Source organism: Parasteatoda tepidariorum, chromosome 2 (assembly GCF_982258835.1).
Source record: "Parasteatoda tepidariorum strain Cologne lab strain chromosome 2, Ptep-v5.0, whole genome shotgun sequence".
Lineage (NCBI taxonomy): Eukaryota > Metazoa > Arthropoda > Arachnida > Araneae > Theridiidae > Parasteatoda > Parasteatoda tepidariorum.
The window spans coordinates 5,337,788-5,358,135 of NC_141756.1; the positions used below are offsets into that span (position 1 = coordinate 5,337,788).

Sequence of the window (20,348 nt, forward strand, 5' to 3'; positions counted from 1 at the left end):
GTGGCATGCATGTTGTCATATTTTTCAGAAAATTAATTGAAAATTAGAGAAGCTATTTTGTATACAAGCATAAAATAAATTGCGTTGAGAAAACAATATCGATCGCCTCTGTAACTATTACAATTTGCATTTCACATAGCAGTTTATTTTATATTACTTTGATAGTTTTGGACTAAATAAATATTAAACTTTCATAAAAGTATGATTTTAAGGGTGCCTAGAACATCATTTATTTAAAGCAATAGAAGAATCCTACATGCAATGGAAACTACATTAATTGAAGAAGCTATAGTGTAAAACAATTACCATTGAAGAACAAAAACCATCACTCTGAGAAAAAATCATTAAAAACACACCATAATATAAAAAATTTGAAAAATTGTTCAATTTTTTTTGTAACAAATTGTACAAATTTATTAAACAAAATTGAAAAATTTTTCAAATTTTTGCAATGCATGAAAAAAATATTTTTTTAATCTAATATCTTATAAAGTATATATCTTATAAAAATACACATTATAAATACTGGTAAAGCTGGCTTGCAACATAATTGCTCTTAATTCAATTGCACATTCTAACAAAGTTAAAGCTTTAATAAAACCTAAAAGCTAAAGCTTAAATAAAACCAAAACAAGAATGAACTTAAATTATTTATTACCATTTGGTTTCTTTGATTTGTTCAAAGAAAAATTAATGGCAGTTTTTAAGGGCAGTATACTCTATTTGATGTTGAGATAACAAATGATTACCATAGCTGTGTTAGTTTGTGATCATTTCTGTTACACTTCACAGTGGAATGAATACCCTCCAGTACATATAAAACAATATAACTTCAAATGTTGCACACAACTATTATTTATTTCCAATACTAATTAGTAAACAAACTTATCGATTCCGTATTAGTTTTTTCTCTATTTGTTCAAAGAAAAAATTAAATGGTAGTTTATAAGGTTAAAACATTCTGAATTTGATGTTCAGATAACAAATTATTGTTATATCTGTGCTTGGAACTTAATTTTTCCACTTCTTAGCTGAATGGATACTCCAGAGTATATATAAAGTTATAAGCATTCAAATGCTGAAAGTAATTATATATTTTTTATAATAACAATTTGTATACAAACCTTAACTATTTATTTCTGCTTAGTTCTATCTGTATTAGTACCAAGAAAAAATTAACTGATAATTTATAGGGTGAGTACATTCTGTATTTGATGCTGAGATAACAAATGATTGTTATAACTGTGTTTGGTGCGTAATCTTTTCTGACAAACTTCACAACGGAATGGATACTCTCCAGTATGTATCAAATAATGTGCTTTCAAGTGCTGATTTGCAGTGAAAGATTTCCCGCACACATCACAGACGTAAGGACGAACACCCGCGTGAACTCGCAGCACGTGGCGTGTCAAGTTAGATTTGAAAGCAGATACATATGTACAATGGGCACATTTATGTGAGGTGGTTTCTCCTTCAATTGGGGTATATAGTCCAATACCTACAAAATAGACAGACAAACCATTTTAATTAAGCAAAGAAATGTTTGCAAAAACTTACTGCATTTAAATATAAATTTTTAAATAATTATTAATAGGAGTAAAATTTTTGAATAGAATAACAAAAAAGTGAGACCATCACAGCCCATTTTGAAATTTATTTAACCCCTTCCTTCTCGCTCCCGTGAAAATGATGGGGTGAGGTTTCACCCTCTATTTCTCGCTCCCGTGAAATTTCCGGGCTGGAGTGTTCAGTAGTAACGTGCCAATAAGAATAAAACTAATTCATTTCTTTTAGCTGGAAAACATTTTGTTTCTCATTTTACACACCAGATGGCAGTACCAGGATATTTTTAAGATAATTGTAGATAGTTTATTTTAAACTAGATGTCAGCACTAATCAAATACGCGTACTTGGCAAAATAGGCACTTTTATGACCATTTTCTTAAAAATTAATTGATCGTGTTAAGGGGTTAAAACTCTAACTACTTAAAAAAAACAGTATAATTAATAATAGTTATCAAACAAGGGAAACCAATTTTCGATTTCATTAAATATCAAAGTATTACAAGAAAATTATTGATATTATAATAAAGTCTGATCATAGGGAAAAAATGCTCAAACATTTTGACTGCTTGTGAAAAATATCTGGATTTTAGATATTTCACTTATATCAATCAAGATATCAAAGTTACAAGCCCAAAATTATTTTTAAAAAAATTTTAATGATTCCATCATAGATCCACTTGGTTTTCAGCTTATTTTTGCTTTAAAGCAATAATCCACGAATTTTCGCATGGTATTTAAAATTTTGATAATTCAATATGGTATTGTGACATGCTAGAGCAATCTATTTTTATGCTCTCAATTCAAGATGATAAAATCATTAACCTAGTCTTGTGGTTCAGTTATCCAAAGTTATTCCAACGCATTTCACCACAACATGAGAATTTCAGATTGCGTACATAAGTATTAGTAATTACACTATACTGTAATTAATAAGTTCTATAAATAATAACTAATATCCATTATTTCCTTCAAAAAATAAAACTTTTTTAAACAGGACTCAATGGGAGAAAAATACTGAAACAACAATGATGCAAATTTGCCAGCATATTTTAAGATATTTGATAACTTTTCACACAAGTTTTGATTTCTATATAGTACTTTTATCATAGAAAACAAAATCACTAAAACATAACTAATTCCATAAAAAATTCTGAAAAACCGTGACAGCTTTCCCTAGATTTCAAAGAAATAGAGCATTTTTAGGCTAATGTATTTATTTATTTAGACCACATAAAAAATAGAGTAGTACAGCATATGACAACGTCTGATAAAAAAGGCACCAAAATAATGAAGAGCAACTGTAATAAAATTAAATTAGAGCCAAAATAACGATGATAATGTGTTTCTTTACATCTTAAAACAATACGTCCTCAACAAATGATAAATAAGGTGAAGGACAAGTTTAGAAAAAAAAAATTCCGTCTTCTGTAATGACTTAACAAAACACAACTGAGCACCTGAGCCTTGGTGGTTCAGGGAATGGAGCATTCCCCTTCTAATGAGGCGAACCGGGTTTAAATCCTAATGATGGCTGGTCAATATGAATTCTGCACCAGGCTCGCACAGACCACAGTGCTGATGTAAAATATCCTCAATGGTAGACAGATCATGGGAAAGAGTCCCTTTGCCATCAGGCTAACCATGGGAGGTTTTCCTCTCCATACAACGCACATGGATACGTTTCATCAAAAAGTCCTCCAGGAAGGCAAATTTTTTCCAATACTTGATCCAAGAATTCCCTTGCCTTCTGGATTGGGCCACGGAGTTGAACATTAGTAGTCGTAAACCCAAAATCGGGTCAGCTGTTCAAAGACAGTTTTAAAATTATGAAATACAGTAAAACCTTGATCGATCTCAAGAGACCATTCATTATAAAGATAGATGCAGGGCAACTTAAAATATCAAATAGTGATTTGAAAATGCATGAAAAGTGATAAAGGAGTAATGGATAATAAAATTAATAAATTTATAATTAGTCTAAAAAATTTTAATTGAAAAAAATTATGTGCTCAATGCAAAAAATTTCATGATGCAAAAGAAGGATGAATCAAACATATTTAAACTCAGTGGCGCTACAGCCCATACAGGGCCAAGGCCTACTGTGCCCATCTCAGATTTCTTCACCTTTGGACTCTGGGGTGCAAGAGCATATGTTTCGATTGGGTGGTCAGCCGAACATAGAATCCGCAGAGTTTAGTTCCCAACCATGCTCGATACTCATTTTTTTGACCCACTGAAGGGTTGAAAGGCTGAGTCAGCCTTGCCCGCCCGGGGATCGAACCGAGGACCTGTGGCACGAAAGTGCGAAGCGCTACCACTCATCGACATATTTACTCATTTAAAATATCCAGAAATTGCAAACAATACAGTTTTGACATTTATATCAGATTGTTGTTCATTTTCTGTAATTTCGTATGAATACAGAAAGCTCCTTATTATTTAAAATGCTCAGAGGTCTTCCGCAAATGTTTTCAACGGTTTTGGTCGAGGTCACTTTCCCCATTGGTATCACATTGCCCTTTTTAAGCTTCTGCAATCATTTTTTGAAGTGACAACACCACAAGTTTCAACATTTTCATCAACTAATGCATAAACATCAAACATGATATTTGAGGCATTCTTTCTAAACTGCAACAAGTACTAACTTTCTTCTTCTTCATCATTAGCATCAGTTACTAATTTTCTTCCAAAAATGAATAACTCAATAATTTGAAAACTATTAGTAGAACTTCAGAACAATAAGACACGGAAATCTGCTGGTTTCAAAAAATTATCTAAATGGGTATTATTAACATTTCAAAAATAACGTTTCTGACAGGACTATTAAGACAAGACGGGAAAAAGAAAGGTGCAGGACAGCTATAGGGAGGTTCAATCATATATTTAACACAAATTACACAAAATAATAGTTTAAATTCAAAATCAATTTCATTACGGAAAAAAATCATACTTCAATCAATGACATAAGTACTGAATGCCACATAATAATAAAATCATCTTGGTTATGATAAAAAAATGAATGGTTTTTACAGGAATGAATAAAAGGAAAAAACTTTTTCATCCATTTACATAAATGGGGTTCTTCTTTTTGACAAACATATTTAGAGCTACTTTGCTTACAAATGACTGCTAATTTTCTATGAGTAACTAACATTAACAAGAATAGTAGTACTGCTTTTACGTGAACTACTTAAATAAAATGTAATAAATTAGAATAATTTAATTGCGAAACATAAACAGAAAAATAATCTCATTCAATAAGAAATATATAACTTTGATATTTTCAGATTCTGTAACTTAATTCACATGGATTGTTACAAGTACATCATTGTATCTCATACATGCTTTAAATACAAATTAAAACAACTAGCAATGAAATTAGTTATAGATTAAATAAAACAGTCATTAAAAAATCATATTTATTGCGCGGCTATAAGATCTTGCAGGAACAAATTGCACAATAACAGCAAAAGTAATCATTACATCATTCAACATGTTAAGTGAATTTTTCAAAATTTATTGAATTTAAAACAAAAAACTGAGGTTTAAGAATCGAAAAAATTGGAAATTTTTTTAGTGTTTACTAGAAATTTTTACATAACAAAAAACATCATTCCAAGAATAAGCTAACTTTCTATAATTACAGTCTATCAAGGCGTGACAACTAGATTCAAATAAAAATTTAGTGCCTTCAAATAGTCACTTAATGCACTCATACAAAAATGTCTTTAGTCACAAATATGACACTAAAATGGCAGTTGTCCGCTAATATGAATAAGCAAATGACGCTGAAGGGATCGACTTTCCGCATAACACTTGTCACATTTGTCACACTTATATTTTTTTATACCAGCATGACTTAGCATATGTCTCTGATAATTCTGTTTATATAGAGAGGAATAGGCACACAAAGAACAAGTAAATGTTTTTATTTTCTTCAGGTTACTGTCACCTACAAAAACAAAATTAAATCAGTAAATAACACACTAAAATATTTTAAACTATGCGTGAACATTTGATAAAAAAAAATTTAAAAAACAGCTTAAATAAACTACATAATAAAAATTTTGAAAAAAAAAACAATAAACACGAATAAACTACTAAACATTGAAAGATACGCAGATTTTGTAATATTCATTACAAAAATCATGAACAAGAAAAACAAAATACATGAAAAAATACCAAGCAATAGACTATAAAAAGCAATTGTAATAGTTGTCTTAACTAAATTGTTGATAGATTTGATCTAAAAAAATTATTTTTTAAATGTATATTAGATGAAATTGGAAGTTTCTTCATTGAAGACATGCTGAAGTCATTATACAAGAACAAGTAAATAAAGTTGAATTGAAAACAACTAATTTCTATTTTAAAATGTGCAGTCTCAGAAAAAATCTCTGCTTAAAGTTAAATGGTCATATGTAAATTTAATTGAGTGAGGTTGCACAACATAAAAAATGACACCTTGTTCAAAAAATTTTCAATTGCGTAGAGAAACCAATTATTTAATTACGCATTTATAGAATAAAAATACTTGCAACTTATGTTTTTTTAAAAACTCTTTTATTTATAATTTTTTTTAAATATTCAACTCCATTATAATTTTTATTTTTAATGCTTTATAATTTTTGATTTAAAAAAAAGTTTTAATGCGCTTTATATCTTTATAGATAAAAATATTTCTTTGCAAGCTCCATAGTGGAATATGGGCAATAGAATTTCTTTTTATGAATATACAGCACTCTTATGATTAATAAATTAGAATAATAAAATTTAATAAAGAATTAATTAGACATCAAGTGTTGATATAAATATAAAGTAATCAGTGTAAGCTTATACTTTCCTATGGGGAAAAAAAAGACAAACAGAATGCAATTTTGATCAACATGTACATTGATTAAAACATACATTTTTAAAATAATTGCTAAATGCAATTTATTACAAAATTTTACAAATAATTGTTGTCTGAAAAGTAAATGAAATAAAAAAGCAGACACAGTTATAAAAAATTAAGAATTAAGAAATTAGAATCACAAAAATATCATCACAAAAGAAAAGAAATTTTAAACTCTTTGGATGGTTTATAAAATGTTCAGCAAAAACATTTATATTCATCACTAATCATAATTAAAAACATAATATTTACAATCACAAATAAGGAAAGGGAAAAGGATATTTATTAATTAATTATAGACAATGCAATTTTTTCACATATATTTTAAATAAATATCTTTATATTCAATTTTCAATCATGCTGAAATAGCAGTATTAAACTTCTGCATGCACAATAAGCATTGAGTTAGTTAAAATATTTTACAAACAACAAATTAAAGATTTTTTTTTAAAAAATGCAGTCTTGTTAATTATAAATTAAAACTATAATTTTTTATAAGTAATCATGAAAGAAATCATACATAATTTGGAATAAATTATGAATGAAAAACTTGAAATAAATAATTACAACAAACACAAAGTTAAAATGGCAACATAAAAAAATATCCTGAAACGAACTGAAAAGAAATTAAAAGTGATGGAAATAGTGTTTTAGTTTTTTTCCATTATATTAGATAATTATTGCACACATACTTCCAATGAGACAGCATACTAAATGTGTTCACTAAAAATTGAAATTCATGAACATCAACGAAAATAATAGATCAAGAATTACGAAGAAAATAAAAATCATTACAGAAATTTGTAGAACCGTATTTTTTCTTCAAACATTAAGTAGTGAAAGTTTTCTTTATAACTTGTTTTTCTTTTATAAATTTAATTTAATATTTATTTTAACATATAATTTAGTTGTAATGAAATTATGTAGGACTTTTTTTTAATTAGAAAAGCCAAATTAGATACTTTCCATTTACTGGGTATTTTTAATCAATACAAAATAATTTTGAAATTAGTCCCTAAATTACTAATCTTTTCTACTTATATCATAATCTTTTCCACTTATATCATAAGCAAAACTATAAATATAATATATTTCTAATTTGTTTATGACTTAATCTTTGCAAGTTAATAAAAGCTTCTAAAATGCTTTAAAAAATGACTAAATAAGTCAATTAATTAAATATTATTTTCAGCAAATGAACTACCCTTGAACTCGCTGATAATGAGACCAGATGGATTGCAATACTTTCTCGTTGCAACCGAATGCTCATAAAAAATGGGTTGTTGATCAAAAATCATAAAAGTTCATTCTTACTTAGTAAATAGTACTAAATAGCAATATAATACTCTCGTTATTTTTTATTTCAGTACAACACAGAAAAAGTTTATTTGCTTTAAGCTGCCTCTTTATTGCCTTGTTGTTCTTCGAATAAGACTCATGTCCTAAAAAACATCGTGGACAACAATAAGGACATTGTCGGCCCGAAAAACATGAAAATTTAATTTTTCCACAAAGGGATCAGCCGAGCTGGAATTAAGCATAAATTTTATGAATCACAAAAGTATTGCTCACTAAAACAAGTGATTTGCTCGTTAAAAGTGAGCTATGTTTTATAAATTCAGCATAGTACCAATCAAGTATTTTTGATAACTACATTTAATTTGGGTCCTCGTTAAATCAGGGCCACAAATGAGATCGATTGTATTTGGTTCATATTTTAAGACTCAATTTAACAAATAATTTTATTATGAATAAAAATTAGGGTGAACAATCAAACAAGGCACTCAGATTTATAAAAGGATAACTGAAAGTAATGCATTTAGTTACTTTATTTTAATTTGCATTGATACACAGATACATTTTACATAAAAATAAAAGATCAATCATTTAACAAAAAACTGAAAAAAAATTATACATTAAAAAGATTATGAGCAGGCTTAATATAGGGATATGGGCACGCATAAAAACCAGTTAATTTTAGTTCAACAAAACAAAAAATTAAGCGTAGCTCACTAAAATTTAAAGCACTCTTGCAGTTACTGGTCATGGAAGCTGAGGCTCCACAACTATGGGAACATTGACATGATAGTAGGAAAATAGTGATTGAATATTAGCTCCCCTACACTTCCCAAACAAGCTGTAATCCATTAATTTGATACATCTGCAATCCATTCAACTGTAATCCTTTGATCTGGTAAAGTACCAAGCTGTCGCTGTGAAGAACTCTAGGTCCATTTTAACGGTGGCTGGGTGGACTTCAAGGCACCACCAATGAGGGAATGATATGTAGAGAAAATTGCAAATGTATACCATTTTTTTTCTTCCTCAAACTATTATTACGTTATTTCTCCCTATGTTTTAGAATAAAAAATACACATGTAAATCTCACTTTAAGAATGGAATTTAGAAATAAAACAAGTCTAGAAATAAAATTTATAAAACAAACAAGTAGAAATAAGTGATTAAATTAAACATTTAAAAGTTGAAAAATACTTTAACTAAAGAATAGAATTTTACAATATAAGAAGTATAAAAATTAAATTATTAAAATGAATTAGCATAATTAAATTATTAAATGAAACAAAAATGATGAACAGCCTCCATAAAACTAAGATTTCCTCCGTTTTACATTTTGATTAGAATGAACAATCATGTGTGCTTTGAGAACATCCTTTCGAGTGAATCCCTTAGGGCATAGCCTGCATCTATAGGGTCTTTCTCCAGTATGATTCAGCATATGAACTTGCAAATTACTTTTCTCTGTAAAACCCTTGGAACATATTGTACAGCAAAATGGACGCTTGCCAGTATGAATCAATATGTGTCTGTTACGATTTGACTTAACAGGAGTGGAATAAGAGCAATAAGGACATAAATGTAATCTACCTCCTAACAAAATAGTTCCACCTAAGATAAAACAGTCAAGTAAATTATTCAAAACTTGAATGTGTGATACAAATTTAAAAAAATTAGATTTTACAAAAAAATGTAAGAAAAAAAACATACCATTGTTTTAAAAATGACAAATCTTTTTAAATGTGTAGTTGAAAATATCCTCCGTAATTATTTATAAAATTTCTGAAAATGTGATATAAAATTGGAAAAATTAAATGAATAAAATTCTATGGACTTGACATAAATAAATATGTTACTGATAAAGTAAGAATGAAAGATAAACCTAGGTTTAACTAGTTAAAAGTTAGGGATTACCAATCCTATTCAGTAAAAGGCAAAGAATCTCCAACATTCCCACCCTGAATTGATTCACTAGAATTCAAAAATCCTCCAGAATTGATTAGACACAGCTTAAAACTAAGTCTAATCCATTCTAAGTGATTAACATCTGAAGCCCTACAATGCACATTATTATCCAGGTAATGACAACCAACCTTAAAAAAATACAATCTAGTAATGGCCCCCAACTTTATAAAGGAATTGTGCTTTAAAACATCAGTGTAGGAAATACTCGCAATGAGCCCCAACCTTAAAAAAACAATGTAGGAAGTACCAAACAATGACTCTCAGCCTAAAAAAACACCAGTTTAGGGAATACCATGCAATAGCCTTTAACCTTTGAAAATAACATTGTACAAAATAACATTAAAAATTCAAAATAACATTTTTTCGAAGGTCTGGCGCCAAGGAAAATTTAAAAAAGCCATAGTTTAAGGGCATTACAGTTGAAGCACTGCAGTGATTTTAAACTATATATGATCTTGCCGTGAAGAATTATCTGGGCTTTAGAACAGACAAATAATTTAAATATTTTACAAGTCATTAAACTTTTTTCAAATTCGCCAATTTGTCAACATTTTTTCACTTAGATGAAATTTAATCAAAATCACTGCCTTACTCTCAGTTTTTGCACATTTTAATGCACTGAAGTAATGCAGCATTGGAGTAAGTTTTAAATATTAAAACAATAAACCAAACGCTTTTCATTTTCACAAAACTGTGGCTTTTCTCCATATTGATGTTTTGCACCATTTTCAAAATAAGAGAAGACAGTGCTGGCTTTACATAGGCTAAACTTGACCTAATAGTGTCACAAGTAACAGATGCAAGCTCACGGGTTATAAAAATAGCAAAGAAGCATATTACAAGGGAGCATTCGAAAAACAGCCTTAATGAATCCACATTTCCTAAAGACATGAAAATTAATGTAACATGAAATTATCTAAAAATTGGTCAGTAACAAAACTATAACTGACATAAAACTTTAAAAAAAATTACATAGAGGTAAAAAAATAATTTTAAAACATGCAAGCATTGAACACTTAACAAACCAAAAAATTAAGACAATTATACATTTTTAAAAGAAAAAAACTGAAAATAAGGCATATAACTCATAATATAATGAATTTCTCATAACTTCTCCTCATTTCTCATATAACTCATAAGATAATATGATTGCTGAAAATTCAAGCTAACTAGAATAAATTATGCATTAATCTTTGATTAGATGTAAAATTTTTAAAACTCAGTTAAAATTCATATCAGCTCAATTACTTTATAAAGTAGACAGAATATATTTATTTTAAAAATATACGATCAAAATATCTGTGATCTTTTAAGAAATTGATAGTTTTATGCATATAATTTATTGAATGAATGCAGTGCATTAGACATTTCAACCAACACTTTTAATAAAAAAAAATTAGAAAAATCATAAAGATAGCAACATTTTTTTTTTCTTTTAAAAAAAAGAATAAATTTGTCTGACAATTTAATAATTAATCCTTCTGGAAAAAAAATTTTAAAAAAAAAAACTTATATTTTGCAATGAGATGATATATCTCAATATTTAGAAATCTATATAATTCATTTTCTATTTTTAAAAAAAAATCAACATAACAAGGTTTTAAGAAGATACTCTTTGACATAGGACTTCAAATTAACATTAGGTAAATATATAATGCCAAGGGGGAAATATTTTCTTGACATAACAAGGTTGTTGAGATATCAAAGTTCGAAAAAATAATCATTATTCATTACTAAAGATCATTATTCATTATTACTGTTACAAGAGATAAAATTTCAATAAATATATTAGAAATGACATGAACCTGAATGATGACAATAACTTAAAGTATTATTAACTTTGAAGTTAACTTTTATTTCTCAATTATTATTTCTAAATAAAGTATTCACAATACAAAAGAATTTTTTATTTCATCTCAATATCAGATTAATGACATCTCAGTTTTTGAAAATTGAACACTGCATAATCTAAATTCAAAATCAACAACACCTTCTACAGCAAGAATTGTAAACAATAATTCTGAAGCTTATAATAAATAAAACTGCAGAATTGTCATGCGAGCATCATTCCACCTACTGCATAAAAATCTAAATCAGTCAATTAGCTGAACTACAGAATATAAGCTTAATAAACATGAATACACCATTTACATAAACAATACCCCTTCCCGGCAACAGATCATAAACCTTTTCAACAAACAAAACCAACACAAAATTAAAACTAAATATAACAAATTTGTAAATAAAATATAAAATGTATAAAAAGGAATGTAAACAAAAGATTAAACAATAAAAAATGACAAAAACAGTAAAGTTTTGAAGTCTTCTAACAAACCATTTGTGAAAAGCTCATTTCAATGTGCGGTACATTAAATTTGTAAGAAAGTTTCTTTAACGCCTCACCACAAATGTTTTCGAACATGCTTGCTGATATCTGAAAATCGGCAGGCAGCGTGATTACAAAATGCACAGTAAAAAGTCTTTCCTTTCATATAAATCTCTTGAGAAACTGGGATTATATTTGGGTTTTTAAAACCTGAAAACAAAATTTTCATTCAAGTCAAGCAGCAAAAAAAGTATTCATAATAATAAAGATCTTAATCATATGAGAGGAAATAAAATTGAATAAAAAATAAAATATAAAAATTATAAATCATACTCTAAATAATAATATGAAAAATTTAAATAAAGACATAATCAAGCTTTTAGGTACTAAAAATACTAAATGATAATCGAAATCACTAGCTTTTATGTACTTAGAAATTTAATAAATCACTTATTAGAAAAATACATTAATAAATAAAAAAAAACTGACGTAATGCTTTCATGCATACTTTTCTATTTTAACAAATAAGTCATAAAGTATTTCTAAATCTATTAACATATAATTAAAAAAAAATACATATATAATACTTTTAAAAATATAAAACTTTTTAAAACCCACTATAAAAAAAAATTTAAATTTTTAAGTATACATACAACTATCTCCTGAAACTATTTTTTTTTTTATATATATAAATTGATGCATTAAAATGATTTATAAATTTGAATGGGCTGGGATAGCCTGGTAGGTTGGGCTCATGTTTGTGAGAAAGGGAGTTCCTCCAAATCCATGCATCTGGTGGTACTGAATTGGAGATTGATCATTTTCTGTTTAAGGTCAAAGTTAGGATCTGTGGATGAATGGAGTTATGATTGGGTTCTTGAAAAATTCGCTTGAGTTCAAGCAGGATTGCTGGTATAACAACATAAATTTGAATAAAACTTACAATTAAAGTTTTTATTAGAATAAGGTGGAATTTTTCTAAAATTACAAAGGATAAGTTCCAATACTTAATATTGTTTTAAATATCCTATAAAAGTTGTGTAGAAAGTAGGCAATCAGATTTAAAACCAAACAATATTTTCACTTTTTTCTTCTTTTTAATATTTAGGTAAAAATAATTAAAAATCTCTAAGTTAAACAAAAATATTAAATTAGTTATAGCACAGTTTTCTTAATTCTTCTTCGGATATTATTACAAAGCTTCAAAAATGGTCACTTTAAACAATTCCACACTTTTTCCCTTTAACATAGTTATTAACCAATACTTCTTTAAAAATATAAGTTTTTTAGCTTTGTCATAAAATCTTACTTTAATATTTAAATGTTGCCAAAAATAAAAAATTCAATGTTCATTGAAATTTAATAACGTCCATAATTTTAATGTTTGAAATGAGGAGAGATTGGAAGAGACATGGGAGCCACAAAACACTACAAATAATATGCAATATGCTTCCAAACTGTTCATAAATCAATAAATTTTACCATAATTAGAAAAAAATATTTTATAATTAACAGTTATTATCTTTGAGAAGGAATTCTGAATTTTTTGTTTAAAAAAGGTTAAAACTTATACCTTGTTACTTCATGTATAAAATTTTAACAAACACACATAAATAAAAAAACATTTATAATAAATCTAGTTCAAAAGTAGTTATTCTAATAGGAATGGATACAATATTAGGGACTACACAAGAATAAAAAGTTGGAACATTTCACAGGATTGATAAAGCAAAATGAAAACTAAGAATAATGGTCACAGTTTAAAAACATTACTTTAAGAATAAAAATAACTAATTAGTATCATAAATATCAGTAGAATAAATTTGTATGACATAAGGATTCAAACAAAATTAAAGGGAATAATAATATAAATTTACCTCATATAGAAAGCAATCACACTTCAATTATTCTTCGACTAAGATGAACCAATACATATTTAGTACCGCTAAATTCATTAACAAACAACTTAAATTTAAATTTTTCAAAAAAAAAGAATTTAAAACATAAATGCTAAAAGCTGGGTGTACTTATTATCTTCTGGAACAAAGAGAAGAAAAATATTTTAATCATTTCAATAAACACAATTTTCAGAAGTAAAATAACTATAACTTTTAAATTAGAAAAATAATAAGATCAGCAATCTAGTGTTTAAATATTCTAAAACTTGTTAAAATAACTTGTAAAATTTAAAAAAGGTATTAATAAAAACTATAATAACCAATAAAAGTTTTTATAAAAATAAAGTGATTGAATAATAATAAATGTAATTTAAATAAGAATGAAAAGGAAACAAAAAGTAGAAATTTGTGTTGCTAGAACTAATACTTGAAAATTATTCATCAAATGTAATTTAAGAAGTACTAATTATACAGCAGTTAAGTTGAATTTTATTAAAAATACAAACCATAAAACTATTGAAAGTAAAAATATGATACTTTTATTACAAAGGAAATTCAAACAATTCACAGGAAAAAAACCTACACAAAAGAAAATTTCGAAAAGTCTTTAAAATAACTAACTTAATTTAAATTGCAAACTATTTTAATATTTTCAATAATCTACAGAATGAACATTAGTTTCAAACGTTGCCCATGAAAATTTATTCCAATAGTTTTAGAATTTAGAAAATTAGTTAGAAAATAGTAAGAAAATTTATTTCAACATCTGCCCCATTATCTAGTTTCCCTATTTAGCAGTATTGTTCAGAACCTTTAAGAACCACGGAACCTCTTTCAGAACTCATTTCTCTGCAACCACGTGCTTACCGTAGGTAAGGTTTCTTCATGTAAGACGTTCAAATTTTTTGCGCATTAATGTAAGATGGACAAATACCTTGTAAAGGCAATATCTTCTACTCCGAAACGGACACATGAAAATGAAACAAATGTGGGTAGAAACGATCAAAGCGAAACAAATACGCATTTGAGCAACCTAATGAGAATATCTGATGAAAAAGTAGCTGTAGAACATTTTCCATATGATGATGCAGCAAAAATATTCAATGCCTTAAAAATTAGAAGCTGTTAAAAATGCATTATAATTAAAGAAATGATTTTTTTTTCAAGTCTCTTTGTGTTTTCTTTTTTTTTTTTTAACTTTTTGAAATCTCACCCTGTTTTTGAGAAAGGGTGAGAAATTCTCACCCTTTTTTCTTCTATGATGAAAACACTGCCCTTCGAAATATATTACTTGATTAAGAAGCTATTGTATGGTAAGTAGGATGTAGATATAAAAAAGAAAAAAGTAGCCATTGCTCATTTTTTGTAATTTTAACATTTAGAATGTATACTGTATACCATATATATAGACTTATACATTTATAAATGGCAGGATATAACCCCCCACATATAAATTAACCCCTTAACAGTGACATATATTTCAGAAAAATGGACCAAAATGAAAAAAAAATTTTGACTGTTTAATTTTGTTCCTTACATTATAATAAAAGTTAGAAAATGGTTTTTTATTACAAAAATAAAATTTTAAATGCAATAACTACTGTACTTATAATTTTTACATACATATAAAAAAGTAATGGATTACACACACGTCTTATTCAATTCGAGGAAATTAAACAAAATTTTGAAGTTTAAATATAATAATATAACAAAAACACAATAATAGGATTTTCAATACATAAATTTTATAAATCTTTAACAGTATGGTGATCCCAAAAACCCCACCCACATCTCCATCTCTCGACTGAAGTCATAATCGGTAAAAAACTAGGACCACTCATGCCATCTATTAGAAAAATAGTGAATTAAGTATCCTAAAGTAGAAACGAACTCAGCTCAGGCTTCACAAAATAGAAACGTTAATTTTTTTCCTGAACGAAAATAGTTCGGGCAGCACAAATAACGCACATAGTAGTTGCCCGAACTGGATTCGGACGACACTGGCAAGGGGTTAAAACTACGCCACTGGTAGGATATACTCAGGGGCTCTGGTGGCATCGCTGATTAAGGCATGGCTCACACCACTACAGAGGTAAAGAGCAGCTGTGAGTTCAGCCTCGGCAGTCGACTAAACAGCTGCTGTGTGTACACAGCAAGGTGCATGTTAAATCTGATGTAGCTGAAAGTTCTCTTATTGGTTTGGTATGGAAGGTAGAAGTTTGGAGAGAGGGGTCAGTACCGTCTTTATGCATGGGCACACCCGGGCAGAGCCCAGGGCCCCAGGCACTCAGGGGGCCCTTGAGAAACTAACTTTTTATAAATTGTATTAAAAAAAGCTAAGAATAAACAACATTGCCTTACATATTTTTTAAAAAATTATATTCTATTGTAAAAAGTGTGCATTTTTTTCTACTAATAGTGATTGATTGTCATGCAAACGCCAATAATTTGAATAGTTTATCAGCAAAAAAACTAAAAAAGGGAACCGAAATCTATTTTTCTACGTTTCAATGAAAATTTTAGTACTTGGACATTGAAAGATGTTTTAATAACTGTTTAATTTGAAAAAAATAATTCATACTCTTTGAATTTTTTAAATTTGTTATGCCTTTATTTAATTGAATTATTTTAATTAACTTCCATACATGGTTTTGAAAACTATTTTATTATTTGCGGATTACAACTGGTTAGCAACTCAAATATTTTTTTTTAATTATGCAGAGTTAAAAAATGCTTTATATGAGTTTTGGGGGCAATCGAAATTTGTTTCGTCTGTTCGTTTTTTAAACATTATAGCATGTTAAAGGGGTCTAAAACATTTTTATGCCCGGGGGACCTGCATGCTATTAAGACGGCCTTAAAAGGCTACCAGCTCAAGTGCTGCACATGTCATCTGACCAGGGTCAAAATTATATGGCATTCCTACCAAAGCTGTTAAAAGATAGAGCCCTAAAATATGGGGCTAGGTACCTGATTATGGTTGGGTGTGTTTTGAATAAATTAGTTCCAGATGACAACTTATTTCCATATGCCTTCACTGTACTATAAGGCGGTCAATTGTAGGCTAAAATAATATAATTAGATAAGTGTTAATAGCAACTTAGGTAATTTTTCTAAAAAGAAAAAGCATTAAAATTTAAAGATTATATTGTTTTCCAAAATTTTAAATGATAAGCCTGGTCGCGAGGATCACAAAGTCCTACGGCTCAGTTCAAAATTACGATCTGTGAATGAATAAATGGATGCATGGGTCCGTCCTATAAACGGGTCGCTTGGTTTCACCAAGCAGGCTTGCTGATATTGGCAAGTGGCATTCGAAACAACAACACAACAAAATTTTAATTAGTAATGGAGATGTGCTTTGTTTTATGAACCATATCCTGATCCTATGATGGCACTAATTCTTAAGCTATTGTCTTAGGCTCTGTTTAAAATGGCAGCAAAGCAAGTGTAAAATAAAGTAAAAACAACTAAATTGGCAAGAAGAAAATTATGTAATAATCTGTACAAACTAACTTTTTAATAACATACCTTCAAATAAGCATTCTAATCTACAAAGTACAGTATCTATTGATGGATAAAAATTTAGAAGAAAATAAATGTTGACAGTAGCTCTGAAATACTTGGATCAGGTGAAGATATTACTGCAATTCAAAGTAATAATGACAAAATAATCACATGTGTGCAAAACAATTAACATTAGAATAAGCAACAATTGAAAATGTTAAGTAAATGTCTAGCATGTATCTTTTATACATAAATAATGTACACTAGCAAAGTCCTTATTTTTTAACTTTTTAGAAGTTTAGTTCTCAACCCTACACCTTAGCAGTCAAATAAACAACTATTCGTGTAAAATCTTAGATCAATCAGACAACCCTGACCAACAGGAAAATATTGTCATTTTCGCCTAAAAAGTCATTTTTCATACATGATTTACCTGAAATTAGATTTACTTTCAAGCTCATTACATTAAGTGGAGGTGAATAAGAGGGTTAGATATCAAGATTTATGATGCCTATGATAATACATGCAATAAGAAAATTCAAAGATTTTCTAGGTTTATGCAGAGATCGGTATTTTTTGGTTGGCCAAGAGCAAATCTTTCCAATATTTTACATTTTCTGGCAATATTTCAAGACTTTTTCCACAAGTAAGGAAAATAAAATGACCATTAACCAAAACAAAACTGAAAATGTTCATCAATCAACAAAACTATATGCATATACGGTCGAACTCACTCATTATGAGCCCCGATTTAACAAGAGCTCGATTTTACAATGTAATGAAGAAATCCGAAATACTGGGTTGGTACAATGTTAAAATCCATGTATGCCTAGCTCAAATCTATTGATGCATAATTTACTTGTAACAAGCAAATCCCGATTTTAGTGAGTTATATTTCTGTGATTCATAAAATTTCTACTTTTTCAATTTCACTTCCTGTTCAGGTAATCTTGTTGGGGAAATTTTTTTTTATTTTTTGCAGGTCTATGATTTTCTTTTTTCTATGTCAGCAATATTTTTCCGGTTAAGAGTCATATATGAAGGACAGTAACACAATAATACAGTTCAGAGCAAATGAACTAAATTCTTTTAAACTGAACAAAAATAAAATATAACATAAATAGTACATAATTTTTTAAGTATGTATGAACTTTATAGATTTTTCGCAAACTCGTTTTTTGCATGCACTTGGTTGTAACAACCAAGTGAAGCAATGTCACTTGGTCGTAACAAGCAAATATTGTGGTCCCATCACACTTGTTATAGGTGAGTTTGACTGTATATATATACGTATTATGTATATATATACATATTATGTATATATATATATATATACATATTATGTATATATACACATATTATGTATATGTATACATATTATGCATATAAATACATATTGCGTACATATACATATTATGTTGATATATATATATTATGTATATATATAAATATATAAAATAAATTATTGCTGTTAAATGTAAAATCTTTATTTTATTTTGGGACAGGTCTAAATTTTAGTTCTTTTTATATTATGTGTTTTAGATTATTTTCATTTGAGTTATTATGTGGGTAATTTTGGATTAGCACCTAGCTAACCCTAAAGTACTCGCATAATAGTTCCAAATTTAAAACAATATGAAAGTCATCAAGAATTTTTTTCTTTAAAGAAACAATTAAATTAAGTATTAATTAAAAAACAAAATCTTCATTTGTTTTGCGAAAAAGTTAAAAATCTTTTCCTGCTCTCTATTATTCTTCCCAATATCAAACCAAATCACTAAAAAATTAAATAAATAAATGTTCTCTGTAACCTTAAACTTACAGAAAAGTATTACTTAAAATCAGCATAAAATTATAGAATTTCTCCAACTATTTCATAAATTTATTAGCAATAATATGTAAGATGTTTCACAAAAGCAATCAATAGAAAAATATAAGAAGTCACAAGTACACCAGCCATTACAATTCCTATGACGGAATTCAAAACGAGGAATGGCATCACTAAGTTAAGTTTGAATGGTTCTCCAGTCATTAGCTAAATCAAACAAATCCACTCCAATCCATAGAAGTAGTCTTTCAAACTTTGCAACAGGCATTGTTTAAGGAACAAAACTCTGAAACTTCTAAAAAAACAGTTTTCTTTTCTTCTTTTTTTACATAATTCTTATGCTTACATCTTTAATGATTTGGGCATTTATGACTGCAAACAAAAAAAAAAGCTCAAATGATAAAACCAATAGAAAAAACTCATTTTTATATTATGAAACACTAGAAATATTTTTGGTCATTAACAAAACCTAAAAAAGTACAATTGCTTAATTTCTGACCCTAGAAGTACACTTTCGAATCAGGCTTCATTCAATAAAAATAAAAAAAAAAATTTGAAATTTTAAAAAAAAAAATTTTAACTTAAACAGTTTACTAATTTTTTCATAATTTGAGAATATGCACACATTAGAAACAAGCTAAAAGCTAGAGAAGTAAGAAATGTACAGTAACCGTTTACAGAGGTGCAAATACAGACAAAATGAGTTTTTCCTGAAATAGAGTTTTCTAAAAAGAATAATTTTTCTCATAGACAGAAATTTTTAATTATTAACTAATTTATTCTCCAAATTTAACAGCATGTCTATTACTATTACAATTTCTGTTGCATTTAATATTTTGGTATCATGTTCAAAGTTTTTGATTAGATAAACAAATGACTTCAATTAAAGCATAACTTATCACTTAATGAAAATTCTAAAAATCCTACATGCAAAAGAAAATACATTAGTGGCATGCATGTTGTCATATTTTTCAGAAAATTAATTGAAAATTAGAGAAGCTATTTTGTATACAAGCATAAAATAAATTGCTTTGAGAAAACAATATCGATCGCCTCTGTAACTATCAC

At 27.8% G+C, this 20,348-nt stretch overlaps 1 protein-coding gene across 3 annotated transcripts in view; it reads right to left on the reverse strand.

The window, feature by feature from the left end:
• The window catches only part of LOC147814390 (zinc finger and BTB domain-containing protein 8B-like), a 63,929-nt gene that overhangs the window by 36,942 nt on the left and 6,639 nt on the right, over positions 1-20,348 (reverse strand). Inside the window, exons 1-3 of one of the 3 annotated variants that reach the window (XR_015431225.1) lie at positions 8,474-16,152; positions 5,270-5,518; positions 1,125-1,498 (exon numbers count right to left, since the gene is read on the reverse strand). The gene's annotated coding sequence lies outside the window, so the exon portion shown is untranslated. Of the gene's footprint in view, positions 1-1,124; positions 5,519-8,473; positions 16,153-20,348 lie in introns of those variants that run through there. The other 2 variants (XR_015431224.1, XM_087156794.1) reach the window with 2 other exon arrangements.